This window comes from Tachyglossus aculeatus, chromosome 23 (assembly GCF_015852505.1).
Source record: "Tachyglossus aculeatus isolate mTacAcu1 chromosome 23, mTacAcu1.pri, whole genome shotgun sequence".
Classification (NCBI taxonomy): Eukaryota; Metazoa; Chordata; class Mammalia; order Monotremata; family Tachyglossidae; genus Tachyglossus; species Tachyglossus aculeatus.
This window is the reverse complement of record NC_052088.1, coordinates 26,202,790-26,230,606: the sequence shown is the minus strand read 5'-3', so window position 1 is coordinate 26,230,606 and position 27,817 is coordinate 26,202,790. Positions and strand designations below refer to the sequence as shown.

Sequence of the window (27,817 nt, the reverse complement as noted above, 5' to 3'; positions counted from 1 at the left end):
AGTGATCAATAAACACCATTTATTGATTAATTCTACAATAAATACAGGGGGCTTGGGTTGAGTCAGAAATGGGACCTAAGTATCCCCTTCCTCCTCTGTACCTCAGTTTCTATGTTAAAATTCTCATATTGAGATTCAACCCCTTCTAGACTGTGAGCCTGTTGTTGGGTAGGGACCGTCTCTAAATGTTGCCGATTTGTACTTCCCAAGCGCTTAGTACAGTGTTCTACACACAGTAAGCACTCAATAAATATGATAGAATGAATGAATGAATAAATTCTCCCTTTGAGTACTAATTGCATACAAACTATACATACACATTGAATATTTATACATACTTTATGTATGTATACCTGTATATGGTCAGTAGGTTTTGAGGTTCAAAAGTCACAGCTAATGAGTGTTTCCCTCCTTTAGTGTTTGAAAACTGTGCAAATTTTTAAGCCATGAAACAGATGTGTGGTTACTAACCCAGACTCTCACTTCCTTTTTTACCCTTTCACTAAGGGTGGGGATAAAGGTCTCGGGGACCAATTTGTTGGTTCCATCCACCCCCTCCCCCAACAAAAGTGGGATATAAACTAGATTAGCCTTGACATTTTAAACTTTATGGCAAGAATAAAGGAAAAATTTAAGCTAATTATTATTGTCTATAGTCTTATTAGCTAAGAAAAACACAAACCTCAAGTTCTCCAAATTGACTCCCTTTTCTGAAGAGACTTCCAGGATCTACTGCAATTACAGGAGTTATTTTTTTTCTTAATCATGAATATAATGTACTTTGAAGCATTGTGGTCTCACCCTAAAATCTAAAATTAAGCACCTAAACTAACAATAAGGTAAAGCCATTACTGGGAAAAGCTTGGAGCGGAAGTATATAATCAGATAAATGAGAAGAAAGTTTTGAGAAGGATTGCAGAGGAGAAACAGGAGATATTACCAGTGTGTTTCTTACTTCATTGTTGTTTTCTTTCAGTAAAAGTTCTATCAGCTGGGGAGAGTTGCTCTCTTCTTTGAAGTTAGCTCCTGTTTCTCTGAAATCAGATTCTGAACTCCCAGGGCTCTGCTCAGCTAAGCCAGCACAAACATACATCAGCAGCTGCAGAGCCCTTTAAAGAGTTAGCAAGAAACTATCAAACAATCACTTATTCGATTTTTAGATCCTCGACTATGTTCTTTTACTTCAAGAAGTTAGATGTTTAGGGAGGGAGAACAAACACAGAGAGTTTAGAAAAGTTTGTAAAATTGAAAATAAAAGAATAACAAATGCACGATGAAATTCAACCCTGGGAGGAGTTCAGGAAAAACAGATCATCAGACTTCTTTATGAATAAACTCCTATGTAGTGATTTGGTTGAAGATTTTAACATGATGAACAAGATGTGTTTTCTTATATGAATTCGGTATTTCCATTCAGAGGGGCTATTCTAGTGATGTCAGCATTAGGCAGGGCCATGTTAGGGTCTTGAACTTATTGAAATTGAAGGGGTAATATCTTGGAATTACTGAGAATGAAGGGGTCACATTTCTTATGAAGATACGAAGCCATCAGATTGGACCATCCTGGTTTTTAGATCTCTGCAGGGAGCACAGATTGTTCAATATTTAGTACTGAAGTGATACTTTTTCAAACAGCGCTAAGTGCTTTATAAATTATTTTCACACTAGTCCCTCATGACAACCCTGTAAGGAAGAGACAAACATTACCCTCTTTTTGTAGACATGCGAACAGCCCAGAAAGGTTAAGTGATTTGCCCATTGTCTAACAGCAAGACAGGTCTTTTTACTTTCCAGTACATAAAATCCCAGGGCTCTATCTCCCTGATCCTGCTGCCTTCTCTGACTAGTCTCTCTCTCTCTCTCTCTCTCTCTCTCTCTCTCTCTCTTTTTCTTTCTCTCTCTCTCTCTCATTGCCATGTTAATCCCAAGATTTACACCAGTCAAGCTACTTTAGACCTTGTCTGTTCTGCTCAGCACTTAGATTTGATTAAATCTTAGTCTTGATTAATAATACAGATATTACAGCCCCTAAAATGTATATCTGGATCCTACATCCAGATATACATTGAGAAGCAGCATCACTTAGTGGAAAGAGCACAGGCCTAGGAATCAAAGTACCTGCGTTCTAATCCCAGCTCTGCCACTTGTCTGCTGTATGACCTTGGGCAAGTCACTTAACTTCTCTGTGCCATAGTTCCCTCATCTGTAAAATGGAGATTAAATCATCCTCCTTCCAATTTAGACTGACTGTCCTGTGTGGGGCAAGAACTGTGTCCAAACTGATTGTCTTATATCTACCCCAGTGCTTAGAACAGTGCTTGATACATAGTAAGCACACAAAAAATGCCATTAAAAAATTGCAAGAGTGGAAGAAGAGGGTGTATGAGAAAAGTGGACACAAAACAACCAAAAAATGATGAAAAGTTTATATGAAGGTCCTCCAAATTAGTAAATTACCTGGGACTCCCCTCTTGTAGACTGTAGCACTATTAGTAATAGTGAGAAGCAGTGTGGTCTAATGGAAAGAATATAGGCCTGTGTGCCAGAGGACCTGAGTTCTAATTCCAACTCCACCATGTACCTACTGTATCATCTAGGGCAAGTTACTTAACTTCTCTGTGCCTCAGTTTCCTCACTTACAAAATGGGGATTCGATACCTGTTCTCCCTCCTAAGTAGACTGGGAGCCCCAAGTGGGATCTGATTATTTTATATTTGCTCCAGCGCTTAGTAGAATGCTTGGTACATAGTAAGCATTTAACAAATATTATTATTATTATTCCGATTCATAGCGACTCTATGGACAAGTAGTAGTAGTAGTAGTAGTAGAATTGCAGATTACCTTACCTTCCCACCTTCCATTATCTGGTCATTTTTCGTGAGAACCCTAAGTGGTATATCGATATGTTTGTTTTTATCAGTGGGGAGGAAGGGGGCATGGGTCAGTATTTCTACTCTGATCTAATATCTCTTGTTAGATGTTAACCTTGCCAAATAATCTCAGATGACAATCAGAAATCCCACTCTGTACAGACAAATCCACAGGAACTGAAGCATTAACAGGTTCTTTAAATAATAATAATGGTGATATTTGTTAAGCACTTACCATGTGCAAAGCTCTGTTCTAAGTGCTGGGGGAAATACAAGGTGATCAGGTTGTCCCACGTGGGACTCACAGTCTTAATCCCCATATTACAGATGAGGTAACTGAGGCCCAGAGAAGTTAAGTGACTTACCCAAGGTCACACAGCTGACAAGGGGCTGAGCTGGGATTTGAACCCATGACCGCTGACTCCCAAGTTCACGCTCTTTCCACTGAGCCACGCTGCTTCTCAACTGGGAGGGGCTCTTTAGAAGCATCGAGCATTGTACATATCTTAAAAGAGTAGTACATATTCACAAGCTAAAGTTTAATTCAGAGGAGGACTGAAATTCATAGAGAAAGGGAAAACAGATAATGGGAAAGTTCCCGAACTGTTTTTTCTGGCCTGAATTTCTCCCACAGAAGTTAACCAAGTGAAGGAGGTGGCAAAGGATTATCCACATGTGCATATAGACCTATTCTCAGAGACAATGGCAAGATAATTGATTACAGAAATACCTCAGGCACCAGATGAGAGCAGAGAGGCAGAGAGCAAAATGTTCCATTTTATCCTTTAAAAGCTCCCACCCCGAGCAGATAGGAAGTTCAGGGAAAGGTCTTCTGGATGGCCTGCTATTTCGGTTGCTGCTTGGGAGCAGCAAATGACTTCTGCTCTTTTGGAAATTGTCATTTCCTTAGAGAGGAGTCCTAGTCCAGACTCCTCTTCCTGTGAGTATCTTAGCACTGCCTCCAAAAGGAGAATTTGAGTGTGTGTTTGCAAAACAACACAGTCCAACATCTCTAAAACAGCAATCGCTGAAATCTTCATCTGAGGTAGAAGATAGCAGGGTCCACCCACTGCCTGTAATGCAACTACAAATACAATGCAAATACAGATCCAAATGATAGAGATGGTTTTCATCTTCAAAGTCTAATCTCCTTTGAAGAAGAAGAACTTTTTTATTATTACTGGGGTTGACTTCATAATTACCAAGCATGGACTTAGCAATAAAGATTTACTAAAGGGAGAATGGAAAATCAGTTTCTGAAGGATAAGATACCTATACACTTAGGTTAACAGATGGAGCATGCTTCTCTTTCCAGCAGGCCTGATATTTTCACTGTGGAACCATACTTTGCTAGTTTATTTAATTTTCAATAGCTCAGATGAGTGCATATTTGAATAGTGAAAAATTAGTTGGGGTGAAAAATGTGTGCATAACCGCTCAAGAATTTAAAACACTATCTTTCAGTATATGGAATGTTATTTAGAACTTTTGATGTTGAGGACTGTAATAAAACTTTGGAGGATGTAGTCTTCTGTTGCTGTTGGAGCCTTAAGAATTTCAACCTAGCAAAGAATAATATTGGCAATGAGATTTGGAAAAATAACATGAAGGATGAAACAGGGCGGTCTATTTGAAAACATGACTTCACTATACACACCAAAATTTGTTGAAGAGATTCCTTCTTTGAAACACATTTTATGCCCAATTCTCATCCCTTCCACAAATGCAGGCTTCCGGCAGGCAAATTATCCTTTAAAGTTCATAGGAAGTACAGAATTGTAGTTAAATGGAAGGATGAGAACTGTGGGACTCTTGTTTGAAGACAGATTCCTTTCCTGAGATATTAACAGCTATTAAAAAGGGATGTTTTTAGGAACTTTGTGTTCAAAAACACATTTCCTCCAACAGGCCTTCGCCAACTAAGCCCTCATTTCCCCTTCTCCCACTCCTTACACCCTTTATGGACCTCTCCATCAGTTCCATAGCTCATGTGTTCATACCTGTAACTTAATCTATTAAATATTCGTGTCTGTCTCCATCTATCTCTAGATGGACTGTTTAGCTCATTGTGGGCAGGGGACAATGTCTACCCACCCTGTTACATTGTACTCTCTCAAGCACTTAGTAAAATGCTCTGCACACAGTAAGTGCTCAATAAATGTGATTTATTAATTGATTAGGGTGCTGGTTTACTTTTTATGTCACTCAACTTGGACAGAAAATCAAGTCAGTTTTTTAATTTGAATTCTCTTTTAGTCAGGGATAAGCCCAGGTCTGAGTTTTTACTGTAAATTATAAAGGGTTGTCCAAGCATTTCTGGTTGTTATTATCGTCTTTAAAGTGCTTGTTCTGTGTCAAATACTGTTTCAAGCACTGGGATAGATTTAAGGTTGAGAGTGTTCCTTTAAAAATCATTTTCAGTTATTTTGGGAACTGTTTAGCCATGTAATTAACTCTCTGCTGAATTAAATTTGCAACAGTGTCAAGGTTTCTTACTTTTTGTTCTTTTCTGGCTAGAATGAGCCAATCAATCAATCAGTAGTATTCACTGAGTGATTTGCATGTGCTGAGCACTGTGCTGAGGGCTTGGGAGAGTAAAATAGTAAGTGTTCTTGCCCTCAAGGATCTTACAATCTATCAGGGGAGACAGGTATTAAAAAAAACAGTTGAGTACATAACAGGTGGGGGAAGCAATCAGATATAAAGATGTGTAAATAAGTGCTGTGGTCGGCGTGAGGGTTGGGGGGGAGTACATAAAAGTTTAGGATGTTTAAAAATACTAACCAAACCAATTTTAAACAATTTGATTCTTCTTCTTAATTTGATTGAGAAATATTCTTCAAATATGATTAAAAATGATTAAAAATATACATGTATTCACAATACTAGATGGCCAAGCCATGCACTCTGGGAATGCTGAGAAAACTGGGGAATGGAATTCCTGGATTTCTCCTTTTATCTCAAGCCATGCTCAATTCTCTCCAAGAAGAGATTTTTGGGTGTAAAATTGATTCTGGTTAACTGAATGTTTGCCTTTCATCATGTAGGTGGGCAGGGTCATCTCCTTTTTCTCCTTTGCTGGGTCATTTCCAGTTTAGATTGATCAAACTTAAGGAACAATTTAATAAACATTTAGCATTCAGAATTAGATATTCAGTTTAGTGGAAGTATTAAGCAGGAAACAAGAAGGCTGAGAGGCGGCATGACTGAAGTTTACAGGATCATTAAGGGAGTGTCCAGGGCAAACACAGACTTGTTTTTAACCAAATTCCATAACACCAGGACAAGGAAGCATCCACTGAAGCTTGAAAGTGGTAGGCTCAAAGCAAACAAAAGGAAACTCTTCTTCACACAGTGAGTGGTAAGCATTTGGAATTTTGTTGCCATAGGAAATTGTGCCTGCTGCAAATGTCAGTAGAGTAAGGAAGATTTTGAAGGAATTCATGTACTAGATATTCATGATGGGTTTCTAGAGGGAAGTTAGGTATGTAGAGAGAATCGCTGAGGGTATTAGATAATGCACCCAGTTCTTCTATAGTGGGGAGACTGTGATCTTGCAGAACACCTCATTAAGGTAAACTGAATCACGCTGGACTATTCATTGTGTCCAAGCCTTGTGGACAACCATTTCTTCTGAAATCACAGTACACCCAGACCCTCATGGTGTCAGCAGAATGTTCCTAATTCTGCCAATGCTTTATAAGCAAGGTGTTAAGTGAAAGAATGGGTATGACATACCTCGCTACTCTCCCACTACAATCCAATCTGCATGTCATCTATCTCACCATCCATCCCTCGCCCATGTCCTGCCTCTGGCCTGGAATGCTCTTCCTCCTCCAATCCGACAATGACTTTCCCCCCGTTCAAAACCTTATTGAAACCACATCTCCTCCAAGAGGCCTTCCCTGACTAAGTCCCCCTTTCCTCTTGCCCACTCCCGTCTGCATCACCCTGTCACCCTGACTTGCTCCCTCTGTTCATCGCCCTTCCCAGCCCCACAACACTTGTGTACATACCTGTAATTTATTTATTTATATTAATATCTGTCTCCTCAGCTCTAGAATGTAGCTGTTTATTGTTGTATTGTACTTTCCCAAGCACGTAGCAGTCTCTGCACACAGTAAGTGCTCAATAAATATGATTGAATAAATGAATGAATGAACTGCATTTATTCAATCAATCAATCAATCAATCAATTGTATTTATTGAGCGCTTACTATGTGCAGAGCACTGTACTAAGCGCTTGGGAAGTACAAATTGGCAACACATAGAGACAGTCCCTACCCAACAGTGGGCTCACAGTCTAAAATTCAATAACCCTGAGGTGAGCATTACTCTTCCTCTGAACAAACTTGTCATTGTCAGAGACATACTGATGGACTGGACCAGACATAGTATTTATTTATGTTCATAAAATGTTATTTTCTCCTCTCTTTTCTTTTCCTCAGACTTTCTGGAGTTTCTGTTCAAGTTCTCCATGTTGTGCTTTTAGAATCTCTCTTCAATTCAGTTTCCTTACATACCTGTGATATCATGGCCCCACAGCTAAGCTGAAGTGTGTGAAAATAGCGAGAAATCCAATAAGCTGGCCAGTAAACATATCCTCAAACAAACTGTAATCTTCCCTGTCAACTCTTGGGTAATTGTGGTCTCTTTAAGGGTCAACAGCTTTAACTAGGAAATTATGGAGCTAATTTATAAAACATGCACCAAACCTTTTTTTTTTCCCTGGGAAAGGGGACAATTTTTTCCTTCCTACCACAACCTTGGGTCTCTTAATTTCAGCTTTTCCCACCCTTTAATAAGATTCTTATGTCCTAAAAGAAAATCCCATCTTTTTCTAACCAGGTTTGCAAAGTTAATTTATCCCAGAAGGAATCTGTTAACTTGGGCTCAGGGTCTTTTGTGAAAGGCCAGAGGGGTCAGAAGGTTCTAGAATCAACCTTGCCCCCAAAGGAATAAAAAGGTAAATTCTCAGTCATCATTGCTACAGTAACTGTTAAGGCTGTGATTTGCTTTCCAGAAAAGGTTGCCTTTGGCCTGAAAGGCTCGACTGAATGAATGTAAAACATCAATCTTGCTAGTTGATCAGTGAGGAATCATAGTAGAATATCATCTTGGTCTCTAATTTTCTTTTTTGAACAACTTTCTAGTGTCATTATCTACTAAATATCTTACTGGCAAACTGGAAATATAAATGAAGTAAATGGACCCAATCCTACTAGCAAGTGTTTAGAGCTGCATTAATTCTGAAGCAACTAAGGGAGCATTTAGTTTATGGATGAGGCTATGTAATTCCTTAATAATGTTTATATCCTCCTTACTCTGGATAGAGTTGCCAAAATTTAAGTAGCACTAGGGAAACAATTAGAATTATTATTCAAAATAATTATGTCAACTCTGAAATTCCAGTCTTTCCAGTAGAGAAAAATGTTCTGGCTCTGATGTGGCTGTACATTTATGTTACCAACTATCATTGGGTTCCCACTCAATTCCATGACTAAGGATTCCTTCCTCATTAAAAATCTCCCTCTGTCACATTTAGTGACTAAACTTCTCGGTGACTGTTACCTCATTTGTAAAATTTGGATTAAGACTGTGAGCCCCATGTGAGACAGGGTCTGGGTCCCACCTGATAACCTTGTATCTACCCCAGCACTTAGAACAGTGCTTGGTACATAGTAGTGCTTAACAAATATCTCAATTATTATTATTATATAGAATCAGAGCCTTTTGATTGTTTTTGGGCAGGAAACATCATCAGTTGACTCATTTTCATTTACCGCAATGGGAATCCTGTGTATAAAAGTTAATGCTGTTGCCCATCTTCCTGCAGCTACAGGAGATCTCAATGCTTTGGGGTTTTTTGTTGTGACTATTCACTCGGTCCTCTCCTTGTGACAGGTTGCTTTCCCTCCTTTGTTTTCTTTTTGGTACAATTCCTTGGCAAAAAGTAAGCCAAAGGACCTCCCTGGAATAACAATTTTATATTGTACTCTCCTTCCCCCTTCTTTTCATAATGTGTCCCTGGCATTTTGGAATGCAGGCAAAATTCTACTACATAATTTCCATTAAGCATGGCGAGGGCAGGACACCAAACTCCGGCATGTGCCATCACATAGGACACCGAAGAAGTGGCCTCTTAGATCCCTTCCCCCCATTTCCATTGATTTCAGTAAGTAGGGGTTGTGAGGTAGATATGGCCACAACTCTTTTCCTCTGTGTTGGGAATTTCATTGACCAGAAACACTGGGAAGCAATAGGCTTCAAATTTACATCAGGGATTATGGAAATGCTTAGAACAATCATCAATCAGTGATTCAGTGGCATCTATTGAGTACTTACAGTGTACAGAGCACTGTACCAAGTACTTGAGAAAGTGTATACAACAGAGATGGTAGACAAAATCCCTGCCCTCAAGGAGAATAGTGCTTCATATTCAGTAGATAATCAATAAATACTATGATTGGTTGATTGATTATCCTGGGTCATCTTTTTCCTGTGTCCTAAGCAAAAGGATCATGATAATGAAAAAAAGTAACTTGTAAAAAATCCTGTGCAATGTAAAAGGCGCAGATGCATTTAGTTGAATCAATTAACTCTTTTTATTGAGTTCTTATTGTGTGCAGGGTACTGTACTAAGAGTTTGGAAGAATACAGTAGAGTAGTATAAGAGAGTTGGTGGACATGTTCCCTGCCCACAACAAACTTACAAATTTAGAGGAGGGGAGTCATATACATTTTTCATCATTTTTTGGCTATTTTGTGTCCACTTTCCTCGTCCACCCTTTTCTTCCACACTTACAATTTTTTTAATGGCATTTTTTGTGTGCTTACTATGTATCAAGCAATGTTCTAAGCACTGGGGTAGATATAAGATAATCAAATCATTGGGTATACAGTCTAAATTGGAAGGAGGAGGATTTAACCCAGTTTTACAGATGAGAGAACTGAGGCACAGAGATGTTAACTGACTTTCCCAAGGTCACACAGCAGGCAAATGGCAGAGCTGGGATTAGAACTCAGGCCCCCTGACTTCCAAGCCTGTGCTCTTTCCACTAGACAACACTGTTTATCTCTTCCCTGAATTTCTTCTGGACCCTTTCCTTGTTTTTAGCATAGGTATTTCCTTAAGTAACAGAACATTTATATTTGATAGATGAACATAAATGACATTTTTATTACAATGCAGTCAAAGCTGTTCTACAGTAAATAATAATAATATTAGTAACATACATTATGGTATTTGTTAAGCAGTTACTATGTGCCAAGCACTGAACTAAGCACTAGTGTAGATACAAGTTAATTAGTTTGGGCACCATCCCTGCCCATATGGGGCTCAACCTCAGAAGCAGAAGGAACAGGTATTGACTCCCCATTAAACAGATAAGGAAATTTTGGCCCAGAGAAGTTAAATGACTTTTCCAAGGTCACCCAGCAGGCATGTGGCAGAGCTGGAATTAGAAGCAGGGTCTCTGACACCCAGGCCTGTGCTCTATTCTTTTGACTTTGAGCATATTAGTGAACTTTTGGAAATAAAAATCTATAGGTAAAGTTTCAAGATCATTTCAAGAAGCTTAAAACTTTTAGAAAAATTATCTTTCCGCCTTTATGTTCTCTGACCAAAGTTGAATATTTTTGAGAAAGTTTGAAGAAAAAATGGTTCAGTATAAAAATATACTTTTTTCTAATTCTCCTGGGGTCATGCTTTTGCTGATGCAGCTAGAAAGTATCAGAAGAAGTCAACATATAGAATGATGGGAATCCTGAACTTTCACACGTTACATCAACCATGTTCATTATGTCAACTCAAATTTCTATGCACTTCATATGTAGAAGTACGAATATTTTATGACACGATTATTTAAAATTCTGAGGATGGGCAACGATTAATCAAATTCACCCAGCCGCACGTGTACTCACATCTGTAATGTGGTAAGACACGAATGCTCAAAAAGATGGCAGTGTCAAGTCTCAGTTGCTACTCATGTGCATAGAGATGTAAAATTAAGAGAGGAAGCTGTAGTGTAAACACAGAGAAAAAAGCTCATTTTTCCATTTAGTCTAATTTGCCAAAGCACGATCTCTCACCCACACACTCCAAACAGGAGCATGTCTTTTTTCACAACCTGCAAAACAGCTAGCAGAAAGATTGACAGCTAGAGGAAGAGAACGCTGCCTTACATTGCGTTCCAGGCAAACTGGGGTGGGAATCCCAGTCCCCGTGATGAGTGGATTGGGAATGCTGGCTTTTCACATGCTAACTTAAACATACGCCACATAATGTCCTCACTGCTATCCAAGCCATTTCCTGTTTCAGCATTCCTGCTGTCCTTCCTGCTTTGAGTTCTTTAAAAACTCAACTATCCCACAAGTCCTGGTGTCACTTGACAGTGCTGTTCTGAATTAACAGCTTTTGCATAAGGCTAGATAATGCTTCCTCTGATCACTGAGCATTTGGAAGAGTTCTTGTCCCAGGGAATAATAAGCACTCTGCTGAGTGCATTTACCAGAGAACAAGAATCAGCTGAGATGAGTTTCAAAAGTCCACTTATTTACTACACGTCAAAGCTGGGCTGGACATTTTGAAAAACGGATGGCCACATCTTTCCTTGAGGTTTCCCTTTCGGACACTGAAAATTAGTTTCATGTACCACAGCTGCCTGGGTGCGGAATGAAGAGGCATCTGCGTCTTCCTGTGAAAAACCGGGAAGGGGAAGGCAGATTCAGAAAAATACCCATGTATGGACAGATCTCTCTTCCTCTCTCTATTTCTCTCTCTCTCTCTCTCTCTCTCTCTCTCTCTCTCTCTCTCTCTCTCCTCATTCTTTCTCTTTTTGCCAAGAGTTTGACTTCCTCCAGCAATCTTCTAAATGGAGTAAAACAGAATAAAGTTTGTTTTGCTCTGAGATTCCAAATATGAATATTCCATTAACAACACTCCCACAAACATTACAAAAAGTCTGGTGCCCAAATTAAAGAGGCCCGGGGTAATTACTCTTGGTGGCAAAGTCAATGAGACATTAAAAATACCCCAAATTTCTTTGTTTTCAATCCGTGAACAAATAAATGTTGGAAATATGTTTGTCTGTTTACAAATAAATGTTGGAAATATGTTTGTTTAAGAGGGAAAACAAACAATTTCCTTCATTCATACATTAAGAAAAGATGCATAGCAGTTTCCCAACAGCCGCAGTAAAGGTATTTGGTAAAGAGACAGGAGGGACAGAAGGAATTGTCCTAAAGCAGGTCTGGCTAAGATGTGTGTTGGGGGGAGTGAGGGAGCGGGTGTCTCACAAACACTGAGCATTCTGCGTTCCACATGCTGATTTTTTGAACAGACCTCTTGCCAAGATAAATTTTCCTTGGACTCTAGAATTTATAGGATGTGCTTGGCTTGTACTGAGAACGCAGCAGTTTCTTCCCCGCACAAATAAGCCTGCTTGAGCAACACAGGATATAAACAGAAAGGATATTTTGCTAATTATTTACATAAAGACAAAGATAGATGCAATCTGGCTTTTGTGTTTATTTCATATTACTGCTTGGCCTGTACATGAACAAAAGCACTGAGAGTTTTCTTTTTGTTCATCTCATTCCGATTCTGTTAACTTTCAGGCTTGCCCACAGAGCTCCTTGAAAAACAGTTGATGGTCAGTCTTGGGAAGGTAATTCACTGATTTATTTCCTCATCTAACTCACCCATCTTTTATCATTTGGCCCCATCCCTTTTTAGATGTTGAGTCCCGTGGTCATAATGCGTAGCAGTAACATTTATTTTCTGTCTTCTAAAACAGAATTAGGAAATGCACTATTTGGTTTATATTAAGTGCAAAATGCTCTTTGCATGGTTTTTGGGTTGTAAAATAGATTTAGGAAAGCCAAGCATTTAGGCTGGAGGACACCATTTTCAGGGTTGCAAAAGGAAATTAGTGAAGCAATCGATGCTGACGTTAATGGGAGTCACGTAGTGCACAGATCCTTCAAGTGAGTTTACGGTACTTCGAGTTGGTTTTTAGATTTTTAAAAAGGCTAACGGTCTCTCGGTCAGTCTGGAGGATTTCTGAAGGGACCCTAATATGCAGGGCTCTGGTTATTCCCAGTAATTTAAGTGTATGAGTATTTATGTATGATATACATAGTCATATGTTACAGATACAACAATAATAATAATAATAATGTTGATATTTGTTAAGTACTTACTATGTACCAAGAACTGTGCTAAGAAATATAATACCATTAGATCAGACTTAGTCCCATCTCCTAAACGAGGTTCACAGTCTAAGGGGTAGATAGAACTGGTATTTAATCCCCATTTTACAGATGAAGAGACAGAAGCACAGCGAAGTTGTGACTCGCCTAAAGTTACACAAAAAGGAAGTGGCAAAATTAGTTTCCAGTAGACCAGGCACAGCAATCAATTATGTTTTCAAAATGAAAGTAAGGCCTAGTACCTGCTAAAGTAAGGTAGAATTTTTATTGCATTTCCACTACACCTTCTAAGTCCAATTTGGCACCTGTGTGGGTCTTTTGGTGAAAACCATCTTAGGATGTCACATCACAGAAGCATTTAGCAGCTTTAGAAGCTCTTCCTTGGACTATTTTCTAATCATGACCTGCGGGAACGATCATTCTTAAGGGCTGTGTGGAGTTTTGGTCCCTGTATTTTGATCATAAACCTAGGATCTTAGTGCTGCAAAAGGCTAGTTTGTAGCAACTGAAATTCTTTTTTTTACTTAATGATAAAGAACCCACCACCCCCTCCCCCACCAAAAAAAAAAATGGAGCAACCAGAAAGCTTAAGGTGTTCTGGAAAGAAGGAAAGAGTCACATCTGGGCAAACTGAGGAGCTACCTGAATGAATGTTTTCATTCATTTATTCATTCATCCATTCACTTGGTAGTATTTATTGAGCACTTACTGTGTGCAGAGCACTGTATCAAGTGATTGGGAAAGCACAATATAATCATAAACAGACAGATTTCTTGTCCATAGCGAGCTTACAGTCTAGAGGGGGAGACAGACATAAATAAATTACAGATATGTACATAAGTGCTGTGGGACTGGGAAGGGTGATGAACATAGGGAGCAAGTCATGGTGATGCAGAAGGGAGTGGGAAAAGAGGTAAGGAGGGTTTAGTCAGGGAAGGCTTCTTGAAGGAGATGTACCTTCAGTAAGGCTTTGAAAGGTAGGGGGAGAATAACTGTAATCTTCTAAAAGTGTCCCTGCCTCTATGAAGTATGACTAAGGCCCACGCCTACTTTTTTGTGGTATTTGTTAAATGTTTACTATGTTCCAGGTATTGTTCTAAGCATTGGGGTAGATTCAAGGTAATCAGGTTGAATACAATCCATGTTCCACATGGAGTCCATAGTCTTAATCTCCATTTCATAAAGATGAGCTAACAGACACAGAGACGTTAAGTGACTTCATTCATTCATTCAATCATATTTACTGAGAGTTTACTCAAGTGGCAGAGGTGGGATTAGAACCCAGGTCCTTCTGACTCTCAGGCCTGTGTTCTATCCACTAGGTCACACCACTTCTCAGCCTAGTGGAGCTGCCCTGGCGTCTGGTAAAAGTGATCCAGTCTTGTCTCATCCTGTTTGATGGTCAGCAACTCAGGTAAGTGACCTCTCTACTCTTGGGAGCAGAGAACTTAAGTCTTGCTTCTGTTGTATTTTCCCAAATGCTTAGAACCATCCTGTACACTCAGCAGGTATTCAATTAATACAATTTATTGGTTGACTGAAAAGTTTGGAGAACTGAGTTTACTCTGTAGATTTAGCAGAAAAGCTCACTCCCTACCTAGGGGCAGTTTCTAAGGCACATGACAGAGGGAAATGATTCTTTACTTTCAAATGACTGAAATGTCTGAAGAGAATATTCCTGAATAAAAATTTCCTGCTAATTCAGTTTTAGGCAAAGACTCAGTTTGTAAAGTTTTATCCTAGAAGGACAATTTTTGGGGGGTATTATGAGATAGGGATGGGAGGGCCACCTTTTTCTCTCCAGATCTAAGAGATCATATTTCCTACTTTAGTTACCCCTTTGAATCCTTAGATCACAGGCATCTACCATCCTCATAGAGAGTATGGGGAGTGTCAAACCCAAATGAGGATATGAGGTTCCAAAAAGGCCTTGCTGTCGGATACTGGCAATATTTTAGGCACTTTTTATTTATTCTGTGGACTCCAGGATAGAAGTACATCACCTGGCCACCAGAGCTCTCTAAATAAACCAGGTCCAAGACCTGGAGCCAGGTGGCAGGGAACCATCTTGTGAGTGCGCCAACAGGGGACAACATCAGCATCATTAAAAATTTCTTAAAGTAAAATTAAACTAAAATAATAATGATGGCATTTATTAAGCACTTACTATGTGCAAAGCACTGTTCTAAGTGCTGGGGAGAGTATACGGTGATCAGGTTGTCCCACGTGGGGCTCACAGTCTGCATCCCCATTTTACAGATAAAGTAACTGAGGCACAGAGAAGTTAAGTGATTTGCCCAAAGTCACGCTGCTGACACATGGTGGAGCCAGGATTTGAACCCATGAGCACTGACTCCAAATCCCATGCTCTTTCCACTGAGCCACGCTGCTTCTCATAAAATCGCATCTTCTCCACGAAGCCTTCCCTGACTAACCTCTCTTCTCCTCATCTATTCTCCCTCCTTTCTGTTTCACCTCTAACCTCTCAACTCCCCTCTCTTGTAGATGTCATCTGTGCACTTTTAAGTCCATTCCCCATAAGCCGTTTGATACTTACTCCTTCCCAAGCCTCACAGCACTTATATACATAACCTTCTGTTGCTTCTCCTAGCCAAATTTATTTTAATGTCTGTCTTTCCCCTTGGACTGCAAGCTCACTGAAGGCAGGCATTGGATCTGCTCTGCCAACTCTATTGTATTCTCCCAAGTGCTTAGTACAGTACTAACCCTCTCACTGTGCCTCATTCTCACCTGTCCCGCCATTGACCCCTGGCCCACACCCAACCTCTGGCCTGGAATGCCCTCCCTCCTCAAATCTGCCAAACAATCACACTTCTCCCCTTCAAAGCCCTACTGAAGGCTCACCCCCTCCAGGAGGGCTTCCCAGACTAAGCCCCCCTTTTCCTCGGCTCCTCCTCCCCTCCCCATTTCCCCTAGTCACTCCCTTTGCTCTACCCCTCCACCACAACACTTGTGTATATGTGTACTTATTTATAATTCTATTATATTAATGATACATATATGTCTATAATTCTGTTCATTTATATTACTGCTATTGATGCCTGTTTACTTGTTTTGATTCCCATCTCGCCCTTCTAGACTGTGAGCCCATTGTGGGCTGAGATTGTCTCTGTTGCTTAATTGTACTTTCCAAGTGCTTAGTACAGTGCTCTGCACACATTAAGTGCTCAAAAAATACACTGAATGAATGAATGCACACAGTGAGGGCTCAGTTAATACTATTGATTACATTTTTGAGCAGCCCTGGGACCCACGACAATAAGGGCTTATGGGATTTACATTATTCCAAAAGTTGAAGGCTGAGTCCTAGAGAAGCTTCTAATCTAGGGAGCTGTGTAGGCTGGATCAGGCAGAGGTGACAGGATAATGGGAGGGAGGAGGATACAAGGAGCCCAGTAGCAAGCTTAAATTCTATCCCTGCTGCTGCTGTCGAGTAGGGAAGGGGAGCACATTGACTTTATTCCATCTCCCTTATTTAGGAAGGCCATAAAGATCACTTCCCAGGCTACGTGCAGCCTGTGGGCCATATGTTTGTATAGGCCTACCGGAGGCAATGCTCTTTCAGTTAGCCAGAAAAGTTTTTGCTTTGGGCACTCTCCCGATTCAAATGGCTGATTCCATGCTGTCACTGCAGCAGTTCCAGTCTGTGCCTGCCTGAGGAGCAAGATCCCAGGATTGGAAAACAAATCAGTCTTCACGTGGTAGTGAAGCACACTACTCTTGACTGTATTGAGTCAGAGCTGAAGCGTAACTTTAAGAACAGGTGATTTCTAAAAAATGGGTTATTGTACTCAGGGTGAAGTTACAGACAGTGTAAATTGATAGAAAAGAATCCTACTCCATCCACATTCTCCAAGGAAAGAACATCAAAACTCGTTTTAATAGACCATTGTGAGACATCTAGAGCTCTGTTCAAAAATTTGACTGTACAATTTCCTTCTCCAAATGCCGCAGGTGATGATACCATTTTGCTTCACTAAAATGGAAGCTATTAACTAAAGTGAAAGAAAAACCTAATTTATACCTGCTTCTTTTCTCATCTAGTGTATGTTGAACTCAGCTAAACCAAGTTTTAAAATGAGGTACAATAAATTAATCAATCATATTTATTGAGCACTTACTATGTGCAGAGTACTGTACAAAGCACTTGGGAGAGTATAATATATGAATTAGTAGACACATTCCCTACCCACAATGAGCTTACAGTCTAGAGGGGAAGACAGACACTAATATTAATTTAAAAAATACAGATATACACATAAGTGTTGTAGGGATGAGGGAGTGGGTGAATAAAGGGTGCAAATCCAAAGTGTAAGGAAAACTTAGTAGGGAGTAGGAGAAGAGGAAATTAGGGCTTATTTGGGGAAGGCCTCTTGGAGGAGATGTGCTTTCATAAGGTTTTGAAGGAGGGGTGAGTGATGGATTATAAGACGACGATTTTCTCCTTATATAAAGTAGAATTTCATAGTAGATTATGCCCCCTGAAAATGGGGGAGTTTATAATGGAACTCCTGTCCCAATATTAATTATAGTTGTACCGAAGCAGCTACTGAATAGCATCTTGTTGTCTTAAAAACTACATTTAAAGATCTCTGTTTATTCATTATAATTACATGCCTAAATAATGATGATCCAACAAAAAAACAAATAGTTTTAATCTTTTCCATAGTTCTCCATATGACGCTAATGCACTGTACATTAGTATTGATATCTGAGTTTCATATTGCCTTCTCTGTCATTAAAATAGCTAACACCATGGTTTTGAAAATGTAAATCTGAATATTTAATTGTGCTGCTATAAATAGCACTCTTCTCTCACAGGCTTATTGACAGTGATGGGATGATTTCCAGTATTGGCATTTAAATCAATCACATTTTCTATCTTTCTAGAGTATACAGAGAGAAGTTCCCACCCGAGAATTTACCCAAGTTTTCCTGGTGAATAGAAACATGATTAGAAAATTGTTTTACTGGATTGTTGCTCAAATCAAGCTTTTGCCTTTATTCAACCTAAAGTACAAAAACACAGTCCAGCCTTTTTTCCTGCAGAATCTGTATACTTCACAGATTTGTAGTAAAAAATATGTATTTAATTGAGAAAACTTGCTTTTTGCTTGGAATTAACAAGGATAGCTTCCTTAAGAATCATCTTCTTTTTTCCTTGTAAAATGAAGGTGGGCTTACCTTTAATCAAGTAAGAGTTTGGGAGCTGCAAAAATTAAAGAACATATAGGTTATATTTTTGCTCTTGGGGACATCCACCCCTGCCGTGTACATGTGAAGTAATAATGAAATACCATAACCAAACAGTAGAAGATATGTGTCAGATGGTTCTTCAATAACATTAGAAAAAAAAAACCCAGCTGATATATGGGATATTGAAGACAGATTAAGTTGTTAATGTATATTAGTATATTCTTAATTTCCTTTTAATTGAAAAAGACATATTGACTTTAATTAGAACCATTTCACAGGAACTGTCAATTAGCACATGTCAAAGTAGTTAATTCAGAACAGAATTCTTTTAATTAGGGTCTGCTTTCCTTTAACTGTGGGGCCAATGAAATCAGCATTTCCTTATCAAGATTTAAATGTCTCTAAGACATACAATATAAATGTGTCTCTCATCTATTATTAGATGCACATATGGATAACCTTAAAATGATGATGCTGGCATTGTTCAGGCAGCACAAATCAGAGTCCCTTTATGACTGTTTAAAAAAATGGCTTTGAACAAAGACTATTTTAAATACACGGATTTATCCTACTTTGAAGAAACTACAAAATTTATGACACGCATGTTCACATTTAAAGTATTATTTAATATGTCTGCTCAGATAAATGGGCCTATTCAGACGTTTTGTGTGTTCTATCAGCCAAAGACACATAAAACATTTTCAAGCCATATAGCAACATTTCCCCCTTAAATGAACTGTAATCAAAGACTGAAAACAGTGGGAGTGACTTTTTATGACATGAAAATAGCACTGTTAACTTTCATTGCATCTTTAGATTTAATACCAAGGTAATATAGTGGCTGAAACAACTTTTTATTTATTGAGCACCCATCTCATGTGATGCACTGTACTAAGGGATTGAGAAGTACAAAATAATGAAGTGATTCATTTCCTGTACATAAGGAGCTTACACTCTAACACACAAAATATTTACAACACTGCCAAAATAAGTGGAAAGGACATTTAAAGCAACGTGGTCTAATGGATAGAGTATAGGCCTGGGATCAGAAGGATCTGGGTTCTATCCCAGCTCTGCCACTTGTCTGCTGTGTGACCTTGGTCAAGTCACTTAACTTCTCTTTACTTCAGTTACCTCATCTGCAAAAGGGGGATTAAGACTATGAGCCCTATGTGGACTAGGGATTGTGTCCGACCCGATTAGCTTGTATCTACCCCAGAGTTTAGTACAGTGCCTGGCAAAGAGATTCATGAGTGATAGAAGGGTACAAATAAGTACTCAAGTACTAAAGATGGCTGAAGGGATGATATGGCTCATAGAGCTGGGGAATTAATCAGGGAAAGCATGTTAGAGGAGGTAAAATTTTAGATGGGATTTGAACATTTGAAAAGCTAGGGTCTGTCTGATGTGGGGAAGAAAGGTGTTTCAGGCCTGGGACATTACCATGGGTGAGGAATAGAGATGGTAGTACTGAGAGCAAGGTACAGCTAAATATTAGCTTGGTAGGAGTAAAAATGATAGATTGGGAAATAGTGAGTGAAGAGAGCAGATAGGAACAGTGGGGCCAGTTGGAGAGCCTTGAAGCCAACTGTGAGGAGTTGATATGAGTTTATGTCGTCTCCTGGAATAAGACTAGTGAAATCCACATATTGTTTCCCGTTTCATGAGGTAACCTTCTGAAAACTATTTTGAATGCACCTGGTTTCAGGTGGAATGAGGAGAAAATGCCTATGACATGGGAATTATTTTGGGGTGAACTTGTGCTGGAGGTATGTCCAAAAGGAATGAGTCACTGTAGTGAGAGTTATCACAAAAAAAGGAGAAAGAATTAATGGGAAATTTTAGATTTAACTTTATCATGGGATGTTCAGCCCCAATTTTGCTGACATATCAAATGAGGGCTACAGATTGCAGCATCACAGAGACGCCTATCCGCGTGGCCTCAAGCAAAGGGCCTTTAGCTAATTCCAAACATGTAGACTATCTGAGGTCAAAGATCAAATCTTCTAACCCTGTTGTGTTCTTCCACATGTACAGTACAGTGCTTTGCACGGAGTAAGAACTAAATAAATGCCGCTGAACGAATGAAAGAATCTCATTTGTTAACAAGAAAAAGGGCTTGCTGCCAATCCATATTTCATTCAATAGAAAAGAAGCCAGCATGTTAAGGAACATCGGGATTCAATAATTTTTTGATTAGAACTCAGGTCCTTCTGGCTCCCATGCCTGAGCTCTGTTCACTAGGCCATGCTGCTTCTCTATTCTCCCCTTCTTCCCCATAGTTTCTCCATCTCCCTGTAGCTCACTTGAACCTCCTTTTGCTCCACAATCCCGTATTTTCTCGATTCCTTCAGTCCCTCCGCATCCACCCTTTTCTTTTCTCACTCAGTGTTGCTTTTGGAATTATTTTTACATTGCAACATGTATTTGCTTCTGTATTGCAACAGAAGCAGCGTGGCTCAGTGGTGAGAGCCCGGGCTTGGGAGTCAGAGGTCATGGGTTCTAATCCCAGCTCTGCCACTTGTCAGCTGTGTGACCTTGGGCAAGTCATTTTACTTCTCTGGGCCTCAGTTAGCCCATCTGTAAAATGGAGATTAAGACTGTGAGCCCCACGTGGGACAAGCTGATGACCTTATATCTCCCCCAGTGCTTGGAACAGTGCTCAGCACATAGTAAGCGCTTAACAAATACCATCATTATTATTATTATTTCCTGCCAGGGTGGCCCCATTCACAGTTCCAGCCCCTCTCATTCCCTGCTAGGATCACCACAGCTGAGGGGACCAAGTCAGACTTGTCAGGTCAGGGCAAAGAACTTCACTGCTCCTTCAAATTTCCCAGCTTGCATCCTTGGGATTGTCACTGGGTCAAGGAAGGGAGGTAAGATTCTGACCCCCTTCCCTGATCCTAGCTAGTTAGGACTAGTTCTGCTGCTATTGTGGAATCTCTTGGGCAACATCAATACATCAAACTAGTCCTATTACTCATCTTTCATTGATTGAATACTCACTTTTGGGAAACAGTGGTATAATAAATCAATCAGTTGAATTTACTTAACCCTTATTATATGCGGAGTACTGTAGTAAATGCTTGGGAGACTACAGTTTAACAGAGTTGGTAGAAACATTCCCTGTCCACCTCGAGCTTACAGTATAGAGGGGGATACGGACACTAATACAAATAAATTACAAATATGTACATAAGTGCTGCGGGGCTGACAAAGTGGTGTGTAAAGGATGCAAATCCAAGTCCAAAGGTGACACAGAAGGGAGTGGGAGAAGAGGAAATTAGAGCTTGGTTGGGGAAGGCCTCTTGGAGGAGATGTGCTTTTACTGTGAGCCGTTGTTGGGTAGGTACCGTCTCTATATGCCGCCGACTTGTACTTCCCAAGCGCTTAGTGCTCTGCACACAGTAAGAAAGTTAGAAAAGTAAGAAAGCGCATGAAGAAACTTCTGAATATGTAATTCAAGATCTTTCAATGATATAATACTATAATATATCCATGATTGCACTGGGTAAGTTGAACAAGACTGGAACCTGTGCCCAGCTCTGATTTACTGCATGGGTGATGGGAAATGATCAGATAAGGTTCACCAATTCTGAAACAGCTATTTCTTGTAATTAGCCTAGCTTCAAAAATTAGCTTGGCTTCAAATAAACTTTTTAGAGCAGTCAACACTTTCTGTCACAGAAAACATCAAATTATTTTGAATGATTAATACACTCTCTAGAAGTTTTGATGTTTCTTACATGTCTCCTTCACCTGACATGCAGCAAAGGTAATATTGCTCTTTCTTTTTGTGTCTGAAGCCACTATGTGATTTTGGGAGGGTATGACTAACAATATTATTCCTTACTGGTCCATGAGAACTCAGTCTAGGATATTATCAGCATGGAAAGCAACCAGAACCCATAGTATTTTCTGCAAATGGTTTTCTCCTCTTTCTTCTTGAAGATAGGTTAATGGTGGGTTTTAAAAAATCCCGTGCCATTTTCCTGGCTGTTGTGGAAAAACCATCTTTTCTCGGTAGATTTCATCAGATACACCATCAGAAATGGGAGCTTTGTGTTGTTCATGGCTCTAACTGAAAGGTGACTTCATTAAATGTTAGAGTATAAGCTACATACATCATTTGGGTTTGAGGATAATAGAACTGATGGTGAGATTCTATTTGGGTATGTGAGAGAGCCTAGGTATCAATTTAATGCATTGAATAAGGGTTTAGTCTGAATGTGCTTGATTGATAAAAATCACTATTGAGGGCCTGCCTCTGAATGGAAATTATATGTATGGGCACATATAAATAATTATATATGATCTAGGCCTATATATGCCCATTCATGTAAAATAAAACTAGACATGAATAGGGAGAGGAATTTTAGGATTATTCACAGTTCAAGATTATAGACCTTAAGCATTCAAATATGTTAGTTTCCCTTTTTAAGAAAGAAACTCTGATTTATGTAAAATTTTTGATGTTTTTCAAATCACCACTTTGATAATACCAAGTCATTATTGAACTCCAAAAGCACTTGAATTAGGAATGGAAGATCTTTACAATGCTCTATACAGCATCTTTCCAGTCCCATTTACTCCTGATCTTCTGAAGCAATATTAAGTCCCCGGCCCACTATGGTCTGTGAAAAGTGAACTCTTCAGGCCTATTTAAAAACTATGATGAAAATGTTATGAAACATGTATTAAACTTAATTTGGTAACCTATGGTTTAAGGACCTGATAAAAATTGTATTTTTATTTGGTCATATGAGTAAAGCACCAATCCTGTGTTATTCATGAATTAAACCAAGATTGTCTGATTAGCGTTAAGAAAATTCAATAGCTATTTAATTCATTATTTAAATAACTGTCACCGTGAATTCAAATCATTTTAATCCAAATAGGAAGACTATACTAAGCTTTGGAAGAACTCTATGAAAGAAACATAAATGTCAGACCAAACTTCTCTTTTGGTGGGGTTTTTCTTAAGGGTTTTAAAGGGGAAGTCTCTAATTAATTTTTTTCATCTTCCAGATCATCTATTATTTTGGAATTCTGAGGTGAAATAAGGTATGTATATGTGTGTGTGTGTGTGTGTGTGTGTGTGTGTGTGTGTGTGTGTGTTGGAGTTCATTCTGTTTTGTGAGTAAAGTGACTGGGGTAATTCACACGGGTTTGTATTTTGTTTCCTCAGTAAGGGTTTAGCCTATTTTCAGATAGTTGGTGACTATACACTTTCCCAGTGGTGATGATGATGATGATGATGGTATCTATCAAACACTGGTTCTCTAAGCACAGGGGAGATATAAAATAATCATCTGGGATTTACAAAAATGCAGTTTCAAATTCCTTGCTTTAAACTCAGATTATTATGCATTCCAATAAATCTGTTGCGGTGTCATTTAACAAACATAGATATGATTCTTTTTCCTTAACTTTGATAATAGTCACAGGGAAGCTTGCCTAGTACCAAATAAATACTTGTTTGAAAAAACTTCAGAATTAAAAATGTTTTTTCATAGAGCAGATATTTTCAGGCTTGTTTTCAATGAGCATTCACAGCTCATTTTTTTTTGTCACAAATGTGTTAAGGGGCTGAAATAGATCTGGATTTTCAAGGTAGTTTTGTTTTCTGTGATTGAGCATCCCTGTGCTTGGTTCCTGATTTGTCTGAGACTTTTCATGATTGACAGCTGCTTCACATGTTCCTAAATCTTTTGTTCTTAGCGGTTAAGGATTTATTGGAGTCTGCAATTAAGAACTGTGGCCATTGCAGCAGTTATCTCTTGGAAGGAGCCCTTAGGGGCTAAAGCTTTTAATAGAAAAGACATCTTTCATACTCACTTGGCTTACCTCCTTGATTTCCTACCTCAACCTAGCAAACTCATTTCTCTTCTCGTGCCAGCCTACTCAAGGTACCTACATCTTATCTATCTTCCCTTCTATCCCTCCCCACATCTTGCCTTTCCTGGAAATCCATCTTCTTTCATATCCAACAGATCACTAACTTCAAAGCCTTATTAAAATCACATTTCCTCCAAGAGGCCTTCCCTAACAAAGTCCTCATTTTCTCTACTCCCTCTCCCTTCTGTAACATCCTTGCACTTGGTTTTATACCCTTTATTCACCTCATCCTCAGCCCCACAGCATTTATGTACATATCCATAATTTCTTTTAATGTCTGTCTCCCTCTGTAAACTGTAAACTGTAAGCTCTTTGTGGGCAAGGAACATGCTTACCAACTCTGTTATACAGTACTCTTCCAAGTGCATAGTACAGTACCCCCTTTCCCACCCCACAGCACTTGTGTATATTCTGTACATATTTATTATTCTGTTTATTTTATTAATGATGTGTATATATCTATAATTCTGTTTATTTTGATGCTATTGATGCCTGTCTCCTTGTTTTGTTTTGTTGTCTGTCTCTCCCTTCTAGACTATGAGCCCATTGTTGGGTAGGGCTTGTCTTTACCTGTTGCTGAATTGTACTTTCCAAGCACTTAATACAGTGCTCTGAACACAGGAAGCACTCAATAAATACAACTGAATGAATGAATGCTCTGCACTCAGTGTACACTTAATATAGATTATTGATTGAGAGCTCACCTCCTCCAAGAGGCCTTCCCAGACTGAGCCCCCTTTTTCCTCTCCTCCTCCCCATCCCCCCGCCCTACCTCCTTCCCTTCCCTACAGCACCTGTGTATATGTTTGTACTGATTTATTACTCTGTTTCACTTGTACATATTTACTATTCTAATTTATTTTGTTAATGATGTGCGTTTAGCTTTAATTCTATTTGTTCTGACAATTTGACACCTGTCCACATGTTTTGTTTTGTTATCTGTCTCCCCCTTCTAGACTGTGAGCCCGTTGTTGGGTAGGGACCATCTCTATATGTTGCCAACTTGTACTTCCCAAGCGCTTTGTACAGTGCTCTGCACACAGTAAGTGCTCAATAAATACAATTGAATGAATGAATGATTCCTCAGCATTGAGGGTATGAGCAGATAGTATGAAGCAGTTTGAACAACTTATCCCAGACTCTTCTTTAGACTAAGCTTTTGCCATTTGAACAGTTGGAAGGAGCTTCTCTTAAGCAGCCGCAGTAATAGTAGCAATAGTAGTAGAAATGGCATTTGTTGAGTTCCAGCTTGATGTGGTATACTGCACTAAGTACTGAGGAAATGAAAAATAAAGAGACATGTTCTCTGCCCACGAGGAGCTTACATTTTAATGGGAAAGACAAATGTAAAAATATTTGCAACAGTCTGCTTGGTTGGTTCTGAGGTCGTCAGGGTGGTAGCAGGGTAAGGATCCCGTTTTCAGAATGGTGGAAAAGCATGAACAATCCATCAGTCAGAAGGAGGGCTGACATCATAGTTTGGGGAGAAGACTCAGAAACTGTAACTATTAACTTTTTCCTGCATGCAACAGATCCTGCTACACAATCACCATTATCAAAGGTTAAGTTCTCCTTTTACTGATTTGGTACCCAAATCTAACTGCCTTGCACAGACTCAGCCACTAAATTATTTAATTGGACTTTAGTGCTAATTTCTTCTCCACTTAAATGATCCCATACCCTCTCCAATTCTACAAACACAATTATTTGTAATACTAGCATTATATGTTACAAAAGGCATGCATTCAGGAAGGATAAAAACAGCTTATATTTTATTTTGTGGCAAAATAATAAAAATTGGAAAAATATGCTAACCTGATAATACCTAATGAGGGAAATGTTGTGTGCAGATGTCTTTTTGTCTATTAATCCTCAAAATGACTGCATGCTCTTATTTATGAGTTAACATCAGATACAAACATGTTACCGAGAATACATTTCACTTAAGAAAATGGATAAACACAATATGAGTTTAACATTAAAAAATCTGCTTTAAAAACTGATTTTAATGTTCATAAGTGAAAAGAATTGTGATTTAGAAAGTGGAAACAACACAGATATACGTGACACTTGTGAGTCAGAAGGGTTCTCTGTTGGTAAGCTGTTTTCAGTCTTATAAATGCAGTGAAACCAGGCGCAAAAGCCCTCTATCTTTTACGTGATGCAAGGAAGTATAATTTCATTTGTGTTATTTTTGAAGCCTCTGTCTAGGCACATAGGCCAACAATTTCATTTTTATTGCAGGGCAAGGATAGCAAAGTCCCATATCTTTAAGTTAATCTCAAGAGCACAAGGAAAGAAAAGAGAAAATATAATTTTCATTGTTGCTGTTGTCATTTGAAATTTCCATAGTGTCTGTGCACATTGGGCACCATTTCATTTTTATTGGTCTGCACTGAGAGCAGTGTCACATTGCATTAAGTTAACACCGAGTTAGTAAAAAAGAAAAGCAGAATATTTTGCTGCTGTTGTTGTTCAAGATTTTTGTGTTGTAGATGTGTAATTTTTTATGGTGAGAAGCTATTTCAGAACCCTGAATGTAGAAGAGGAAATGTGAGGTTTTCTGTAGGTTGCCAGGACAGTTACAAACCTAGGTTTAGGTCTATTCATTGCCTGTGTGATTCCTCTAGTCTATGAAAGAGTTTCATGTGAATGGCTCAGAAATCGCCTTCAAAGCAACTGACTTCCAGTGTAACCAACTCCAGTCACAATCATGTGGGTTTTCCTCATTTTTTGTGGAAGAGGGAAAAGCCTCATTTTGCCTACCCCCTGGAATGCCAAAGCTCCTTGCTGTTTCATTTTAGAAATAAGGAAAAGGTGAAGAAAGTAATATAAAATATTAGAAAATAAGCTTCTCAGCTTGCCAACTAGCTCAATAGATAGTCCCAATACAACAGTGTAGTATGTTTAACACAGGGCCTTATCACCGTCTGACAGAAACAGTTGTGTGCATGAAATTTCAGCTGAGACTAACTGTCTGTATGCATTTCATCATTCGTCAAATGAAGGGGTATTAATTGCATTGTGGCTTTTTCTAATTAAAGGAGGTGCTGATGACTCTTGTGGATCCATTGACTCTCTCTGCTATCGGAAGAATAAAGTAAAAGACTCTCAAAAACTCGCATTTTGCTACAACAGGCATTTAACCAACTATAAAACCAAGAAAGGAAAAATGAAGATGAAAAAAGAACTTGCACACCCTGCTCCTTTTCACATTATTCTTTTCACACTAAATGCTCATCCATGATGATGATGACAAAAATAATCACAGTCTTTACTATTATGCATTATTAATGTTATTATTGTATTTGTTAAGTGCTTACTATGTGTCAGCACTGTTCTAAGCACTGGGCTAGTACAGGTTAATCAGGTTGGACAGAGTCCCTGTCCCACGTGTTGATGAGATCGACATTTTTCTTGGTATTGGAAAGTCTTGTTAGCTTAATGATCCCTAGAACTGCACCGTGGAGGAACCAGAGGATGCCGTCAGGGAAGTGAAAAGTAATTGAATTAGTCCTCAGTGAGACTCAAAGAAGTAAAGCTGGTTTTTGTCCAGGTTTTGGCAGCCTCAATTTTATGGGCAGTTACATAGGAATCCATGGGCAGAACAGTCCTCT

At 39.1% G+C, this 27,817-nt stretch overlaps 1 long non-coding RNA gene across 3 annotated transcripts in view; it reads left to right on the top strand.

Moving 5' to 3' along the window:
- LOC119944821 overlaps positions 1-27,483 on the top strand; it is a 39,730-nt gene extending 12,247 nt beyond the window's left edge. For all 3 annotated transcript variants that reach the window (XR_005455967.1, XR_005455968.1, XR_005455969.1), the window contains 4 exons: positions 12,489-12,538; positions 14,405-14,496; positions 23,331-23,366; positions 27,245-27,483. This is a non-coding gene — a long non-coding RNA (uncharacterized LOC119944821). The remainder of the gene's footprint in view (positions 1-12,488; positions 12,539-14,404; positions 14,497-23,330; positions 23,367-27,244) is intronic.
- The last annotated feature ends 334 nt before the right edge of the window (positions 27,484-27,817 follow it).